This window comes from Zootoca vivipara, chromosome 8 (assembly GCF_963506605.1).
Source record: "Zootoca vivipara chromosome 8, rZooViv1.1, whole genome shotgun sequence".
Classification (NCBI taxonomy): domain Eukaryota; kingdom Metazoa; phylum Chordata; class Lepidosauria; order Squamata; family Lacertidae; genus Zootoca; species Zootoca vivipara.
This window is the reverse complement of record NC_083283.1, coordinates 84,896,341-84,914,517: the sequence shown is the minus strand read 5'-3', so window position 1 is coordinate 84,914,517 and position 18,177 is coordinate 84,896,341. Positions and strand designations below refer to the sequence as shown.

General features: G+C 47.8%; 1 protein-coding gene across 5 annotated transcripts in view; it reads left to right on the top strand.

Moving 5' to 3' along the window:
• The window catches only part of CXXC5 (CXXC finger protein 5), a 77,139-nt gene that overhangs the window by 45,977 nt on the left and 12,985 nt on the right, over nt 1-18,177 (top strand). For all 5 annotated transcript variants that reach the window (XM_060278142.1, XM_035103422.2, XM_060278141.1 and 2 more), the window contains one exon: nt 14,170-14,299. The gene's annotated coding sequence lies outside the window, so the exon portion shown is untranslated. The remainder of the gene's footprint in view (nt 1-14,169; nt 14,300-18,177) is intronic.

Genomic DNA, 18,177 nt, shown 5'->3' with positions numbered 1-18,177 from the left:
GTCCCTTTACCTTTACCTTTATAGGAGTCAAATACCAATGATACATCATTTTCATATAGTTCTCTTTCAATGTACAACAAGCCGTAATTTTTTAAATTAAATTTTTATTCAATTTTCTCATATCCATAACATTTATAATACATTCCCTCTTCCCTCCCCTCCTGGGCTTTCCCCAACTTCTGATTTGTTTTTTCCTTATTATACCCTGCTGTTTCTTAAAAGATACACAATATTATTTCTTTATCTTCTACATATTTTTGCTAACAAAGGTGTGAGTGTTTATTTAAATCCTGCCATCAAGTCAATAGTCTTCCTTTGTTTCTGCAAATATACTATACTGTAAATGGTTCCCATTCTCTTTCAAAGTCACTGTTGTCTTTTTCCCGAAGTCTGGCCTTCAATTTTGCCAGTTCTGCATAGTTCATCAGTTTTTCTTGCCATTGTTCAAATAGTTGGCATTTCTCCAGTCTTCCAATTTTGTGCTATGAAAATTCTCGCCGCAGTAGTAGCATACATGAATAGGGTCCTCTTCTCTTTTGGTAGATCTTGGCCTAAAATACCTAGCAAGAAAGCTTCTGGTTGTTTAGCAAATGTTATTTTCAGCATTTTCTTCAATTCATTTTATATCATTTCCCAGGACATTTTTACCTTTTTGCAATCCCACCACATATGATAAAACATACCTTCTGCCTCACATCTCTAACACTCTTCTTTTCATTTTTATACATTTTTGCCAATTTAACCGATGATATATACCACCTATACACCATTTTCTTATAATTCTCTCTCAATAATATACAATCTGTGAATTTCAAATTTACTTTCCAGTTTTATCCAATCTTCAAATTTTATATTGTGACCTATGTCTTGTGCCCATTTAATCATTACCGATTTTACTTCTTCATCTCTAGTTTCCCATTCCAAAAGGATATTATATGCCTTTTAATAGTTTTGAATTTTCTTCTATCACTTGTGGAATTTGGAAACTGAAAATAAAAAGCCTTGCTTATTGTCCTCTTTGAAAATATCCCTTAGCTATCTATGGTGCAACCAACTTTGGAGATGTTCTTTTATTTCTTCATATTTTTTCAGTTTTAGTTTCCCCTCTTGTTCAACCAGTAATTCTCTATATGTTGGCCATTTCCCCTCCCTCCCAAGTTTTAAGTGACAATGCTTCAATAGATGATAACCACCAGGGGGGTCTTGGGTTCTAGTAAGTCTTTATATTTTCCCCACACTCAACCTGAAGCGTACTTAACCTGAGGTATGAGTGTAATTGTTTCTGGAAGTCCGTACTTAACCTGAAGCAAACTTTCCCATTGAAAGTAATGGAAAGTGGATTAATCCGTTCCAGACGGGTCCGCGGAGTACTTAAACTGAAAGTTCTCAAACCGAAGCGTACTTAAACCGAGGTATGAGTGTAGATAAATAGGTACCACTCCAAGCGGAAGGTAAACGGCGTTTCCGTGTGCTGCTCTGGTTCGTCAGAAGCAGCTTTGTCATGCTGGCTACATGACCCGGAAGCTGTACGCTGGCTCCCTCGGCCAGTAACGCGAGATGAGCGCCGCAACCCCAGAGTCGGTCATGACTGGACCTAATGGTCAGGGGTCCCTTTATACTCCTTTGTACTCCTACCGTGTTTCCCCCTTTTTAAGACACCGTCTTATTCTTTTTTTTACTCAAAAAAACACACGGTGTCTTATTTTCAGGGGATGTCTTGTACCTTAAGGCCTCCTCGGAGGGGCCAGGCAGCTGGCTGGGGTGCTGCTGGGTGCTCTGTGCGGCGCTGCAGCAGCAGCTGGTTCCAGGCACCAAGGCAGCAGGCCGCTGGCTCAGTGCTTCGTCCGGCGCTGCGGAGCGCTCCTCTCTGCAGCTGCCGGTTCCGGTGGCAGGGCGGCAGGCAAAAAAACCCAAAACCAAAGAGGCCAGGCCGCTGCGCTCCGCCCAGCGCTGCAGGGCGCTCCGAGTGCTTGGCGCTGCGGAGTGCTCCTCTTTGCAGCTGCCGGTTCCGGTGGCGGGGCGGCAGGCAAAAAAGAAAAAAAAGAGGCCAGGCCGCTGTGCTCCGCCTGGTGCTGCGGAGCACTCCGCTCTGCAGCCGCCGGTTCCGGTGGCGGGGCGGCAGGCCGCCTCGGGCAGGCAAAAAAAGAGAGGCCAGGCTGCTGGCTCGGGCGCGCGGAGCACCCCGAGCCTCTGAGAGCCAGCAGGACGAGGAGGAGGCTTGCCGGGTCGTTGCCCAGCAGCGCGCGCGGAGCGCCCCGAGCCTCCGGCAGCCAGCAGCAGCAACAACAATCCCAGAGGCTCGCGGCGCTCCGCGCGCACTGCTGGGCGATGACCCGGCAAGCCTCCTCCTCGTCCTGCTGGCTCTCAGAGGCTCGGGGTGCTCCGCGTGTACTGCTGGATGCCGACCTGGCAAGCCGCCTCCTGCTCTTGCCGGCTCCCAGAGGCTCGGGGCACTGCACCATGCCCCAGCCCCCACAGCACTGAGCGCGCCTCCTTCGCCTTCTCTTCCCCAGCCTGCGCTCGAGGCCACGGTGCGTGCAGCCGCCTGCTGCCCAGACTTTTTGTTCTCCGCCCCTCCGTCTCGCCCACCTCGAGCCTCACATTGTTCGCCTCTTCGCCCGCAACTCCCTCCCGAGACGCGGAAAGCTGCTTCGCGCGGCAGCATCTGCTGAAAAGCAGTCGACTCTCGCGCCCCCTCGCCTCCCCCCCCTCAGGAGTCCAGCGCAAGGTCCGGCGCTGAGCTCTGCCTGCGGGGCCCCGAGGATCCGCGCACACCCTTGCCTCCCCCTCGGCAGCCCTACTTGGCGGCAGCCCACGCCGCTTGCCGGACACCCCTCTTCACTGTGACTTCTTTCTCTGCTTTACATCTTATTTCTATACTCTTGCCGCGGCCAACGTGCTGGGTCCCGCTGGCTGGCTGGGGCACTCAGCGGTCTCGCTCCTTGGAGGTATGGCTTATTTTCGGGGTATGGCTTATATTTCCTAAACGCTTAAAATCCTGCTATGGCTTATATAATGACTACGTCTTAAAATAGGGGAAACACGGTAGATACTTTACTTTTTTGTATGCTTCTATCCATCTCTATTATTTCTTTCCTTTCCAATTCTTTAAGGTTTAATAGCAATTAATTTTGCTTTTATTTAATTTAAATCCTGCCACTTGACCAAACTCTTGTATTATATTCATTACTTTTAGAAGAGAATTCATTGGATCTTCCACAGTTATTACCAAATCGTCCGTGAATGCTTTCAATTTATGCTCTTAACTTTTATTCCTACTACTTCTCTGTCTCCTCTTATCCTTCTTGTCAGAACTTCCAGTACCAGGGCGAACAACAGCGGTGACAATGGATATCCTTGTCTTGTTCCTTTTTGGATATTGCATTTATCCATTATCACCCGATTTACAATTATTTTTGCATTTTGTTCTGAATAAACAGCTTGCATTCCCCTATTAAAATTTACTCCAAACCCCATCTCCTCCATCACCTTCCTCATGAAGCTCCAAGAAACACTATCAAATGCTTTTTCTGCATCTATAAACATTAATGCTGCTTTTTTCTCATTTCTCACTTCCAGGTATTCTATAATATTCAGTACATTTCTATTTTTATCTTTAATTTGTCTGCCTGGAAGGAATCCAGATTGATCATGATGAATAAAGTCTTTTAGAATTTTTTTCAATCTGTTTGCCAAATCAAATGCAAACAATTTGTAATCATTGTTTAATAATGAAATCAGCCTATAATATTTTTTTACCAATGCCACATCTGAATCCTGTTTTAGTATCAAAGTTATATAGGCCTCTTTCCATGTTTCTGGGACTTCCCCCATTTTCAAGGCCTCATTCATAGTATCTTTTAAAGGGTTCACAAGCTGCTCACACAGGTTTTTTTGTAATAAGTCCAAACTTACATGACACTCAGTGGGAGAACCAACAGTCTCAGAAATAATGTCTCAGCAAATGAAACTGATTTGTAAAAATGTTATGAGAGACATTGCACATATCTTTGTAAACCAAGAAAGCCAATAATAATAATAATAATAATAATAATAATAATAATAATAATAATAATAATAATAAAAGAAATAATAGACAATAATTATTATTTATACTGCTTAATGCCAAAATAGCCTTCTAAGCAGTTTACAAGTTTCAAAACCAATGTCACACAAGCATTAAAATATAATTAGGGTGCACAATTAATAGCATTGTTTAAAACTTTTAAAAGATAATAACCCACAATTAAAATATGCAATAATAGGGTACTTGAATCCATAGAGAATGTTGAAGAAGAGAGGGATATCAAATGGTAGCATTGAGTAACGGAATAAAGAAGCAAGCCACACCTTGAGGCTCTTGTCTGTCCGAGCAGAAGGGATGGGTTCTGTCTACTAATCCGTAATATACGGCCTTTTCTATTTTGAACTCTTGTGATCCCTCTGGAGTGAAATTTTTTAAGGATTAGCTGGGGGCCTGGAGCTTCAGTTGAATATTCATGAGGTAAGGCCTTCTCTCCCTCCTCTTCCCACCTCCTGCTGGAGCTGAATCTCATCTCTTTATTCAGCTGAGCTGAGAGTCTCTGCAGTGCATTAGGAGAGCTGGCAAAACACTCTGTATCAGCAGGACAAGGGGAGGGCGAGGCATCAGCATTATCCGTTGGAACTTTGTCCTGGCTGCATTTGTTATTGAAAAGCATAAATGCAGAATAAGCGGCTGGGAAAGGCAAAGTCAGAATAAAGAAAGTGTCACTATTTGGGGGCTGCTTCAGACAAGGGCAGCTTTCCTAAATAGATGTCTCTTCCATGTGGACCATGAAATGGCTTGGCTCCTGAGTAAAGACCTTCCACATGCTTGTCTTTCAAAGGTATTTATTAGTGCACATTATTTACAGTGTAGTGAGCGGTCGGTTTCATGTCTCCTCATTCCGAATCAGAATCCGGCACTGCCCCCTTCTGCGATTTGGACCAACATAAAAGCTTCGGGACAGTGAATCTCCTCCCCTTTCTCCTCCTCCTCAATTCTGGAGTTGGGGGGAAGGGTCTGCGTTCTGCCTGTGTCCTCTCCTCTCTTTCCCTCTCCCTCTCTTCCTGCCTGTGGAGCAGGGGCTCTTGGATATTGCCAGAGGTCTGGCACTCCCTTTCCATCTCCTGACTTTCCTCATCCGTCCCTTCGCTTTCATGACTGCTTGGAGATGGGCTGCTTCGGATGAAAGGGGGGGGGTTCTCTATAAGCCCTTCCCCTTACAGCAGTGTTTCTCAACCAGTGTGCCTCCAGATGTTTTGGGACTACAACTCCCATCATCCCTAGCTAGCAAGACCAGTGGTCAGGAATGATGGGAGTTGTAGTCCCAAAACACCTGGAGGCACACTGGTTGAGAAACACTGCCTTACAGCATGTAATAGGAAGTCCTGGCTGGTGGTGGGGGCACACCATGTATGGTGTGGGGAAACAGACACCTCTGCATCCATCACATGTGCTTTATTGAACACACCTCCATCCTCCTACCAGTTGTGACGTGTTTGCTCCAACAAACACTGTCTTATCCACTTCCCTGATCATGTCATGAAACATCACTTGGGAATGTCCATTGTCACATCTTAGCATTTCACAAGAGGAGAGCACAACAGAGGGCTGTCTGCAGTGTCCTTTGATTCGGATGAGAGCCAAATCAAGGGCCTGGAGACTTAAATGAGTCACAGGCTAGATATTGGGTGGGTGGGTGTTTTGGTCGGAAAAGTCAGGCTGTTGGAGGAAAATCTAAGTGGAGTGTTGCTGTGAACGATAACGGGGAAGGGTGAGTAAGGATTCAGAAAGTCCGAGCGGAGCATGTTTAGTGAAAGGGCCTGAAAATGCAGGGCAATACCTTCATAGCCTAGGAATGGCAAAAAGAGCAGGCAGGAGGAGAAGGTGAAAACCGTGACTGGTGAGGGGTGGTAAGAGAAAGTCCTTCTTGCTTGCATCTCTTGGCAATGGGAGACGGGGCTGCAGATGGGAGTATCTCAGCCAGCGTGTTGCTGAATAGATAGCTGTGGAGGGCAAACGCTGCAATCAGCTGGGGTGACTCAACAACAGCACGCTTTTGCAGTGTTAGCTGTGACACCCCCACATCCACTGCTGTCTCCTGGCACTGAAAAGGAAGGGTGGGGAAGCTCCCCCCATCCAACAAGCAATTTGCCTCGTCAGTTGTTTCCGCTTCCGAACGTTGCAGGTGTATTCATATGTAATGCTGAGCCAAATCATGGCTAAGTGCAAATGTGTGGCTCCTAAGGGTGAAGACCGTGGCCACTGCACTCCTTGGGAGTAAGTAATGGTTTGGCATGGTGTGTTGTGGGAACCTAGGCTCATGGTTTGTCTGGTCTGAGGCAAATCACAAGCCTGGGTTTGTAATTCACTGCACCCTGGCTCAGCAGCAGGGCTGCGAGAGGGTGCTGTGGCTGCAGCAGTTAATGCATAGCTGCCAAGTTTTCCCTTTTCTCACGAGGAAGCCTATTCAGCATAAGGGAATTTCCCTTAAAAAAAGGGATAACTTGGCAGCTATGAGTTAATGGGAAGCCATGGTTTGGCTTCGCGTTACATGTGAACCGGGCCAAAGTGTGTTTACCATGACTCCGTGACATAGCTGCCAAGTTCCGGCCTGGGAAATAAGGGACTGCACCGGAAGTAGCAGACCGGAAGTAGCGCTGCCACCATTTTGGAACTGGGCGGAGCATGCTCAGAAGTTACTTTTGATGCTGCTCTGCCCTATTCCAAAATGGCTGCCGCACCAGAGGTCGCGCTGCAGCCATTTTGGAACTGGGCAAAGCAGCATCAAAAGTCGCTTCTGAGCATGCTCCACCCAGTTCCAAAATGGCCGCCGCGCCAGAATAAACTGGGAAAAAACAAAAAAAATCATTTTTTCGGCTGGGAAGAGCTGGAAAAACGGGGGTTTCCCGGGGAATACGGGAGACTTGGCAGCTATGCTCCCTGAGATGCCTCATTAGGTGGCTTTCCACTCTGAAGGTTGTTCCCATTGCAACTGAACAGATCACAGAAGATGTTGTCTTTCTGTTTGGTAGATCAGAGTTTCAGTTATTTCCCCCTTCCCCTCAGGCACAGTCCAGGATGCCTCCCCTACCTGCGATTCGCTTTTGGTGCAATCAGATCATATCCCACAGGATCTTGAGGGGAAGGGGAAGTTGATACAATTGACGGGGGGTAGGGCCAGTAAATGGCTTGTGGAGTAAGAGGCAGCTGTTTTTCCTGCACATTCATGAAGTCTATTGGCACTCGTTTTAGCACCCACACTCTTCCCAAAGAGACATAATGCTGACTGGCAGCTCATCACCAGCATGCTGGTCTACCAACAGTGTTCAGTTCCTGTTGCGCTCTGCTTGCCATCCCCAAATCGGACAAGCCACTGTACATTCAGGATAGCGCAAAGAGCAAGAGCTTGCGGCACAACATGCTCTCCCTGCTTCTCCAGAGCTGATGCCAAGTTGAGGGCCCTCCTTGATAGCTCCCCTGCTCTGTGGGCTCCCTTCTTTGCTGCTACTATCTGCTCACCGGCCCAGAGTGAAGCAGGCAGGCGCTTCTCTTCTTCGCTTCCATCTTCATGGCCACAGTTCTCTCAAGAGAGCTAGCAGGTGAGCCGGCCGTGGCAGTCACTGTTGCTGCTTGTTTGCCTGTGGTGAACGTTTGGTTAAGACTTGCGGAGATCTTCTTTTTAGCCTATAAGTATTTTGTTTTGGCTTGAGTCTGCTGTGTATAGCCTTCAACATGAGATACTGAGTTGAACCAGGGACCATCCGCATCCAGGGCATGGGTTCAACCACTGAGCTGTGGCCTCTCTGTTAGGGTTACAATACAGGGAAGTGTATTGTTAAACGTGGTCATTTAAGCTTGTAGAGTTTGCATGCCTTTGTTAGGAGTACGGAAGCTTCGCAAGTTCACCTTCTGTCGTGTTAGATACATTTGGACATGTGTGGCCACTGATTTATTTTTGGATACTTTGCGCCAAAGATGACATGGATCTACATATGACGCAATGCATATGCAAATTTAATGCAAATCTATGCCCTCTTGTTTTGAGTGGGTTGGAGGGACCAATCCGCATACAGTGTACAGGGCCAGAAAATCCTGTGAGCATCCTGCATAGGACGCCCCATTCTATTCTGGTGGTGGCTATCCTGTTTCACGGGGCAATGGAATAGGTCCCTTCCTGGGAGATATTCACCTTGGAACGTGGGCATTCTAATTCAGCTAGTAGCTGTTCTTTCTTCTTTACAGCTGGAGGACAAAATCCCAATTATGTACATTGGGGTAGGGAACTGTTGTGGGAATACCGTGTTTCTCATATTTTAAGGCATCCCCAAAAAATAAGCCATGACAGGATTTCCAAGGGTTGGTGAAAAATAAGGCATACCCCGAAAATAAGCTCTAGCGCAAAGCCCTGACCGAGCGAGAGGCGAAGCCGCGGGACCCAGCAGGAGCCTCGGTTTCCCCTGTGCAAAGCCCTGGGACCCCGCAAGAGCCTCAGCGCGCAGCGCGCTAACCCCCGTGACCCGGCTGGACCCGCAGCTCAAGCTGCGGCAGCTGGCAGGAGCCGCGGCAGCTGGCAGGAGCCGCGGCAAAGCCCTGGGACCCGTCAAGAGCCTCAGCACGCGCGTGCTAACCCCCCGGGAACCGGCTGGAGCCGAAGCTCAAGCCGCGACAGCTGGCAAAAGCCGCGGCGAAGCCCTGGGACCTGGCAAGAGCCTCAGCGCGTGCACACACACTAACCCCCGGGACCCAGCTGGACCCGCAGCTCAAGCCACGGCAGCTGGCAGGAGCCGCGGCGAAGCCCTGGGACCCAGCAAGAGACTCAGCGCGCGCGCGCTAACCCCCGGGACCCGGCTGGACCCGCAGCTCAAGCCGCAGCAGCTGGCAGGAGCCGCGGCGAAGCCCTGGGACCCGACCCGTCTAGAGCCTCAGCGCGCACGCGCGCTAACCCCCAGGACCCGGCTGGAGCCGTAGCTCAAGCCACGGCAGCTGGCAGGAGCCGCGGCGAAGCCCTGGGACCCAGGAACAGCCTCAGCGCGCGCGCGCGCTAACCCCCGGGAACCGGCTGGAGCCGCAGCTCAAGACAGCTGACAGGAGCCGCGGCGAAGCCCTGGGACCCGGCAACAGCCTCAGCGCACGCGCGCTAACCCCCGGGACCTGGCTGGATCCGAACTGAAGCAGCGCTAAGCCCCGGGAGCCGGCAGGAGCCGCGGCGCGTGAAGCCCGAAGCCCTGGGACCTGGCAGTACCCTTAGCACACTGTGCTTGAAGCCCTCGGACTGCAAAAGTACAGTACTTAATTAAAAAAATAAGACATCCCTTGAAAATAAGCCATGGTGTGTTTTTTTGAGGAAAAAATAAATATAAGACGTGTCTTATAATATGAGAAACACGGTATGTTCTTTCAACAAATCTTATCATCTCTGTGAGGGACAGGGGATACCGGGAGGTCCCTCCCATCTTAAGTTCCAGCCCATCCCCAAGCGCTGGGGAGAGCAGGGAGAGCTCTGCCTCCAGCGGAGAATCAGGAAGTGGTGCCCGAGGCTCAGGCAAGGTTGCGGAGCCACTGACCCAGGTGGGACAGGAAGGGGGGAGCCCGGGGGGAAGGCCAATTCCCCCGACTCCGGAATTGCGCAGAAAACGTCGGGGGAAGAGGCTGGGTCTCCCAAAGCTTCTTTGCTGGAAGAAAACACGCTAACCTCCATTCGGAGGTACTGACACCTGACCGAAAGCATGTATATAGATCGCTCTGAGCACTGTAAATAATCAGCACTTAATAAAAGTCTAAAAGGACTATGCTGCGAGGAGTCGTTACTCTAGAGTAGCCGCATCAGCGCCTCTGAAAATCTCCAAGAGTACTTCCTGGTTTTTATGCTCCGTAGCCTGAAGAATCTTCTTTCAAACTTGCTTCAATCAAAACTGCCATCCTATACGCATTTACCTGGGAGTAAGCCTCATGGAAGGGACCCAGGTGGCGCTGTGGTTAAACCACAGAGCCTATGGCTTGCTGATCAGAAGGTTGGCGGTTTGAATCCCTGTGACGGGGTGAGCTCCCGTTGCTTGGTCCCAGCTCCTGCCCACCTAGCAGTTCGAAAGCACGTCAAAATGCAAGTAGATAAATAGGAACCGCTACAGCGGGAAGGTAAACGGTGTTTCCATGTGCTGCTCTGGTTTGCCAGAAACAGCTTTGTCATGCTGGCCACATGACCTGGAAGCTATACGCCGGCTCCCTCGGCCAATAATGCGAGATGAGCGCGCAACCCCAGAGTCGGTCACGACTGGACCTAATGGTCAGGGGTCCCTTTACCTTTAAGCCTCATGGAACACAATGGGGATTACTTCTGAGTTGACTTAGGCGTGCTCTACGAGTGCCTCTCTTGCAAACACCTCACATGAACCTGGGGCAGGGGCAGCTCTGTGACATGAGAATGGCAGCACTGTGCTAGAGTAGTTCTGGCTAACCTAAGGGACCAAGTGGAACTGGCACTTTTGCAGGTACCACATAATACTGATTCTGCACTTGTAAGAAATCACTCTTTCAGCTCCTACACTTTGGAACTCGCTATCTAGGGACATTGGGCAGGAGCCTTCACTATGCCCTTTTCAAAAGCTGCTTAAAACATTTTTGTTTCAACAAGTCCATCCACACATGTAGAAGTGACATGTCTTCTGTTTCATTTTAGCTGCTGTTGATTTTAATCAACTTTTGAATATTTAAAAATACCTATTTCTAACAGGTTTTATCAATAATTTTTTAAGAGTTCTGTAAACCACATAGAGGTTTTCTTAAAATCAAGCAGTATAAATGTTTCGTTAAATACAGAATAAATGTTACATATTTATAAGGTCCTTTACCTGTAGCAGCTGCACGCCCTGAGCCTGACAGCTTTACAAACAAGATAAACATTTAAAAGCATGGTATGTGTTCAAAATATACCCTTTAACCTAATTTTGGTGGATGACAACCCTCAATGGAGTTTAGACCTAGGATGAAACTAACTTTGAAGGTGCTGCATGGAAACTGACCAGTTTCAAATTCTTTTGATTTACCGGTAAGTAAATAAACATGCTTCTTTTTTTCCAGATGGAACAAACTGAAGCCTGTGCCATAGTTGTGCAAATACTTGGCTAAATCAGTAGATTATTATTTTTTATCTTCCCATGCGTTTTGTGTGGTAATAATATCACAGCAGAAATGGATCTGTAAGTTCTTGCAGTTAGCAGAGGTGCTTCCACCATCACTGGCCATCCATAGTAACTTCAATCCTTGGAGCAGAACACTGAAAATGTAGTAGGGCTTATTTTTGACTGGAGATTGCTGTGTTGTTTCCCCCCCTGTTCCTGGCAGGGTTTATGTGTGCAGCAAATCAGAACAACTTGTGCACCTTATCTTTGAAATCCCATGTTTTGGGCTCCTTAAAGAGAAAGCAAGTGAATAAATGCAGCAGATAGTGATGGTTTCTTTGGAGCTGTTACAATCTGCCATGTACAATGAATCCATCTTAGTTTGTGGATTATCGGTCGGGTAGACTGTAGCAGCTCCGTCAGCTCCTTCTGGTATCGTGGTGAACGCTCTGGGGACTGATTTTAGAATCCAAAAAAGGGGGGATGCGACTATTATGTGGTGGTATGGTGAAATATGTTAGTTTGGCCTCAAACCTCGGAGTCCAGACAAACGCAGCAGTCATTCACTGAATACAGCTAGCAGTGGAGGGAACGGTGTGAGTGAGGTGTGTGGCTGTCTATAACTTTTTTGCACAACAGCTTCTGGGCTGACCCATGGTACAGTAGCAGAAGCAGTCTATCTGGCAGCGGGAACTGCGGAAACTGACTCATTTTTATGCTCTGAGACTTACTTGAGTCCCACTAACACGAGCTGTGACGCAACAGTGTTTTGGAATATGTAGGTGTAGAAATATGGCATCACTCAGCATATCAACTCCACTCGAAGGAGTGGGTGACATACAGAGAAGCTTGTGTTTTGTTGGAGTTATGGGGATAACCATAAATTGCTGGGACTTTTACAGGGTTCCAAGGCTTGTTGGAGTTTTCTTAAGCAACCATAACTCCTTATCTTTGGGTCCAAGTACCAGGGATGCGGGTGGTGCTGTGGGTTAAACTACAGAGCCTAGGGCTTGCCGATCAGAAGGTCAGCGGTTCGAATCCCCGCGACGGGGTGAGCTCCCATTGCTCAGTCCCAGCTCCTGCCAACCTAGCAGTTTGAAAGCATGTCAAAGTGCAAGTAGATAAAGAGGTACCGCTACAGCGGGAAGGTAAACCGTGTTTCCGTGTGCTGCTCTGGTTCGCCAGAAGCGGCTTTGTCATGCTGGCCACATGACCTGGAAGCTGTACGTCGGCTCCCTCGGCCAATAACGTGAGATGAGCGCCGCAACCCCAGAGTCGGTCACGACTGGACCTAATGGTCAGGGGTCCCTTTACCTTACCAGGCCCCTTCAGAGTATCACTCAGCTTCCAAGTGTGTAGGAGTTCCAGGTATACAGACAGAATTCTTTACTGTTGTTCTTTAAGCATAACAGTTACAACAGGATACAATCGTCTATCAGATCCCGACATCTTCACACCACAAGAGCAGCGTTCAGACTAAACATCTCTCTACATCCAGCACTGAAACAGTGCATGTGAAGGAACATTCTTTAGAGTGACCTTGCACCTGTTATAAACAAACCAGCTTCGAGCAGCTTTTGGAAACCCTTGTTTCTGGGAATGAATGACTCTCATCCCCAACATGTTTTATCAGCTGCGCTTTCTACCAAACTGCAGCCCACTTGCAACTATAGTCAACTAGACCCCAGTTGCCAAATTTGTGTGCAAAAGCATTTACAAATAACCTGAAGAGTGCAGTCCTGGGAATAAGTGGCATGTGGACTTGCTCCTGAGTAAACATGCATAGAATCTGCACTGTAAGATTGCTGCAGTTCTGCTCTCTCAGTGTATTCTTAAAGCAGGGGGGAGGAACTATTGCTTTACTTCTTTTCTTTCTTAGTATATTTTTAAAATCATTCAGCTTCTGGAGTCAGTGCTATTTGCAACAACCTCTTTAGTAATTTAAGATGAAACCTACAATTGTTGTGAGGGAAGCAAAATGGGGGAAGCTGCAGACATTTGTATAAATAAACTTTCTGCATCTAGGCCCTCTGTAAGTTTTTTCTCCCAACTGTGACATCCTAGCAGTCCAGGTAGGGTCTACTGAGGGACACAGGGCTGCTGTACATACCAGTTTAATGTCATTTGGTGTGAGACACTTCATGTGATGAGTCAGGAAACAGGCCATGTTTTGAGCAGTCATTCTATGATAAACAGTAGACTGACCTTCAGCTTACTGGTAACTCTCATCGGACTCCTTCCCTCTGCTTCTCTCTGTCCACCCTTCCTTTATGCACTCAACTCTCCATATGGCCTCTTTTGCACCCCATCCCATCCACCACAGCCATCATTCGGCTCTTTCCCGCTGTCTCCAGCTTCCTTTGAGGCAAAACACTCTTGGATGGAAAGGTAACCAGTAAGCTTTGTTTAACCTACCGCATATTTTGTCCTTCATTCAAGTTCCAGTGTCTTTGATTCAGTTTTTGCAGCACTATTTGTGGGACAAATCAAAATTTTGCCTGCTTTACTGTGGGATCTCTCTTCCTTATTTGGGGGGCACAGTAGCTGCCTTAACATGAGATGTTGAGTGATGCTCCTTCTCTTGAGTTTGAGATTATGGTACTGATTTGGAAAAAAGAATACACAATCTTACCCCCACCCCCCACCCCTGAAATACCATGGTGAGGAATGGTTTTATGGGAGTGTTGCCAACTGGCTGGAAAGAAAGATGGCCTGGTTTGCTCCTGGGTATTTAAACAAAGGTTTGATTTGCAGAAATCGTCAGGTAAAGCTTTTCATAGCATGGCAGTAAACATTATCACCTACTAACGTCTGGATACCAAGCTGCTGTGAAACAGACAACTACAGGACTTGCGTGCTTCAAAAGTTGGCAACCCTTGAGAGTGAGGCCCCTGTGAATAATAAAAACTGGGGATTGGCCCTTTGCACACTGCAGATAAGTAGCAAATGCTTCATACAAGCATTTCCTCCCCCTTCCACGATTGCTGCCATAATCATCATTTTCTTCTGTGTTCCAATTTCCAGGGACAGATCCATGGATTTGTTGATGACTTTCACGTGGATTATAATTTAGCCTGTGGCGATCTGCTGTGGTCCGTAGAAGAACAGACCATCCGCCTTTCTGCTGCTTTTCTATTCATGCTGAAATCCTAAGGTAGATTATTACTATGATCAAAGACTCAGATGAATGATTAACCTTAAATAAGGCACTGGACTAATTTCAGGCGTGTGGCCTACTGGAGGACAGAACTGGGGAGCTTTCACTTCACAAGTTTACACCACTGATTATTCTGTGTGATCAAAACCCCTTGGCTTGTGTGGATTCACACATCTAGTGGGCAGAACCAGAGGTTGGTGGATGCAGAAAGATCCAACAGCTTGGAAAAATTTATTCTGAGAGAGATCCGTGATCGTATAGCAGAAGTTTTGTCTTTAATATGCAGTGTTGGGGCCTCTGATGAGCCCCACATGGTATGCAATACTCTTTACATCATCATCAATATTACTATTACTAATTTTACCACTCTGGGCGGCTCACAGCATACACCAGAACACACTAAAACATCAAACATTAAAAAACTTCCCAATACAGGGCTGCCTTTGGGTGTCTTTTTGATGTCTTTGATGTTTGGTGTTTCCGTGCGCTGCTCTGGTTTCGCCAGAAGTGGCTTAGTCATGCTGGCCACATGACCTGGAAGCTGTCTGCGGACAAACACCAGCTCCCTCCGGACAAACACTGGCTCCCTCGGCCCATAGAGCGCGACCCCAGAGTCGTCCGTGACTGGACCTAATGGTCAGGGGTAGGGATACCTTTACCTTTAAAAGTTATAGTTAGTTGTTTATTTCCTTGACATCTGATGGGAGGTTGTTCCACAGGGGGTGTAACTACCGAGAAGGCCCTTTGCCTGGTTCCTTGTAATCTTGCTTTTTGCAGTGAGGGAACCACCAGAGGAAGACCATAGTGTCTAGGCTGGAGCAATGGGGGTGGAGATGGTTCTTCAGGTATACAGGACCGAGGCCTTTTAGGGCTTTAAAGGTCAGCACCAACATTTTGAACTGTGCTCAGAAACGCACTGGTTGTCGATGAAGATCCTTTTAGGACTGGTGTTATATGGTTCTGGCGGCCACTCCCAGTCACATGTGAAGGGGATAACACACAAGCGCTAACCAACCCTGCCCCTAGATGTTAGCATGGTGGTCTGCAAAGAAAAATCCTGTCCACAAGCAGCTATTCATGTGTAGGCTTCTTCTTTGCAGATGACCACACGAACATGCATATGTTTAAATACGGGCGAGGCAGCAGGAGAGGCGGCATAAGAGAGAAAAGGGATGATTTCAGTCAAGTCAGTTCCCCACAGGACACTGCAGACACCCTGTTCTGGGCTCATTCCCTATCCATTGTTGCCATTCTTTAAAGCCCTAAATGGCCTCGGTCCAGTATACCTGAAGGAGTGTCTCCATCCCCATCGTTCTGCCCGGACACTGAGATCCAGCGCCGAGGGCCTTCTGGCGGATCCCTCATTGCGAGAAGCCAAGTTGCAGGGAACTAGGCAGAGGGCCTTCTCGGTGGTGGCGCCTGCCCTGTGGAACGCCCTCCCATCAGATGTCAAAAAGGAAAACAGCTACCAGATTTTTAGAAGACATCTGAAGGCAGCCCTGTTTAGGGAGGCTTTTAATGTTTAATTGTTTTATTTCATTTTTCTGTTGGAAGCCGCCCAGAGTGGCTGGGGAAACCCAGCCAGATGGGCGGGGTATAAATAATAAATTATTATTATTATTATTATTGTTATTGTTGTTATTATTATTATTATTATTATTATTATTATTATTATTATTATCAAGGTGACGAATCTGCAGCCCTGAACTCTCTTGTGTACCTTGTCCCCTCTTCACGTTTAAACTCTTCCTTGGACACATTTATGCAAGAACTGACACAGGGTCCACCCTTGGAGATGACATCTTCGCTGCTTATTTAATGTTGCGGACCAAAAATGTTTCAGTTGGCACCTGGTGAAGGATGATTGGGAGCTTTGGGTAAAGGAGGAGAAAGCTGATGGAACAGGCTGTCTAGGGCAAGACAGGGAGGGAGCTCGACACTATTAGTGGAGTCCCAGGCAGGGGCAGGGCTTCCCCAAACAGGGCAGCCTGTCAGCTCAGCTACTACTGCTAGTTGGCTACTCCATATGCCACGGTGTGGGAACTCTGTGGAAATGTGTTTCCATTTCCAGGGGAACTGAATTTGGGCAGAGAGAGAGAGGAAATAGCAGCCCATTTGTTTCCTGTACAAACACATCACCGCTAAAAGTTGAAACGAGAGGCAGAGTAGCCTTTGACATTCAGTAGCCTTGGTCTCCCCAGTGGCCACATAGCTGAGTGGTGGTGCAGTTCTACTTCAGCGCTTGACCCCTGCAGCCACTGCTGGGTGTGGGCCCCTCAGGCCATCCCCTAATAATGGGGCCATTTCTCTCTGGACTGGACTGGAAAGCTGATGGGTGTTGCTTTTCGTTTTCCAGTGGGACCCTCTCTGACACCTGGCATGGCTGGGCTGCCTCCAGTTCTGGAATGACCTCTACAACAGGCGTGGCCAACTCCGAAGAGACTGTGATCTACTCACAGAGTTAAAAACTGGCAGTGATCTACCCCCTTTTGGGGTGTTCAGGTCAAAGTTGTTTAGGGAGGAGGAAAGCCCTGTTTTTTAGGGGTTCAGGTCAGAGTTGTTGAGCGGGAAGAAAGCCCTGTTTTGGGAGGGTGAAGGGCTAAAATGTTGAGCATTTTTAGGGGAGCCAAAGTTGTTGAGCTTCTTTGGGGGAAGCCAGTGATATACCAGTGATCTACCACAGACGTCCAGTGATCTACCAGTAGATCACAATCTACTTGTTGGACGTGCCTGCTCTACAACACAGGGGCACAAGGCTTTTCAGACAATTAGTTGCAGAGTGTTCATGGAGAATCTCACGGGAATAGCTGTGTGAAGTATTTCCTTATTTCCCGTCTGTCTGTTAGAAAGTGGAGTGCTAGAGCCAGAAGTGGAACCCAGGTTTGTTATCCAAAGGCTTTCTGGCTCTTGTGGCACAACATATTGACAGAATTCAGAGAGTAGAGCCCTGCAAGGATTCTTCCTTGGTATATTGAAACGTAAACACCAAGCAGCTTCTCAGCAACGCATCCAGGGCTCACACAGTTTGGATGGCCTGGGAGGAGGATTGGGGCTTGGCTGTGGGCTTGTGCTGAGCTTGACAAGCAACGTAAGGCATATTAGTCCTGCTTCACCACAAAGAAGCTTTTATCAGTGAGATTTTTCTGATTTGGACAGATTCTATGTGTATTAACTCTCCCGGTCTAGATTATCAGCAGTTGTGCTTTTTGAAGAATGAGAGGCGGTTGTGACACTTGGAGCCTCTCCTGATACCTGTAGGTTTCAATCTGACCCATGATCTGTGGACAAGACAAGTGCTGAGAAGTGTTGACTTACCCCCGTGCCTTCACCGTAGAAGCTTTTGCAGTTGCAACTAGCCAGGCTAATAGCTGTTCCTAGTTGTAACTCTAGGACATGGAGAGGAGCACAGAGAGGAGTGTTAGTAATACTCATCAGGAAGGTAGAGGAAAGCTCAAAGCTAAGCACAAAATAGCACCGCCATAGAAGCTGACCATCAGTAGCTGTCGTTGTGTCTTGGCTGTGGGATCGGCTTTAAGAGAGCAGCTCTGGTTCACTCTTCAATTAGAAAAATAGAGGAAAAATCCAAAGAAACCTAGGCCGTCAGTCATTTGTTAAGAGCAAGAGCAGAGGGCGCCAGCAGCACCAGCAATTGGCATAGGCAAGCGGTGGGCGAGTGAGCTGCATGGAGGAAGCATCTGTAGAAGCCAGCTTGCCAAGTCACCATTATCTGCATGATCACAGGACCCACACAGGCGCCAAGCAGCCTCAGAGGTTTGCTCAAATCCTCCCTCTCCCGCCTCACAACCTGTTTTATGGCCTTCTGAGTGCCTGATGGGTAGAAGGGACAGGGTGGGAGGGAGGAGACGTACCCCTGT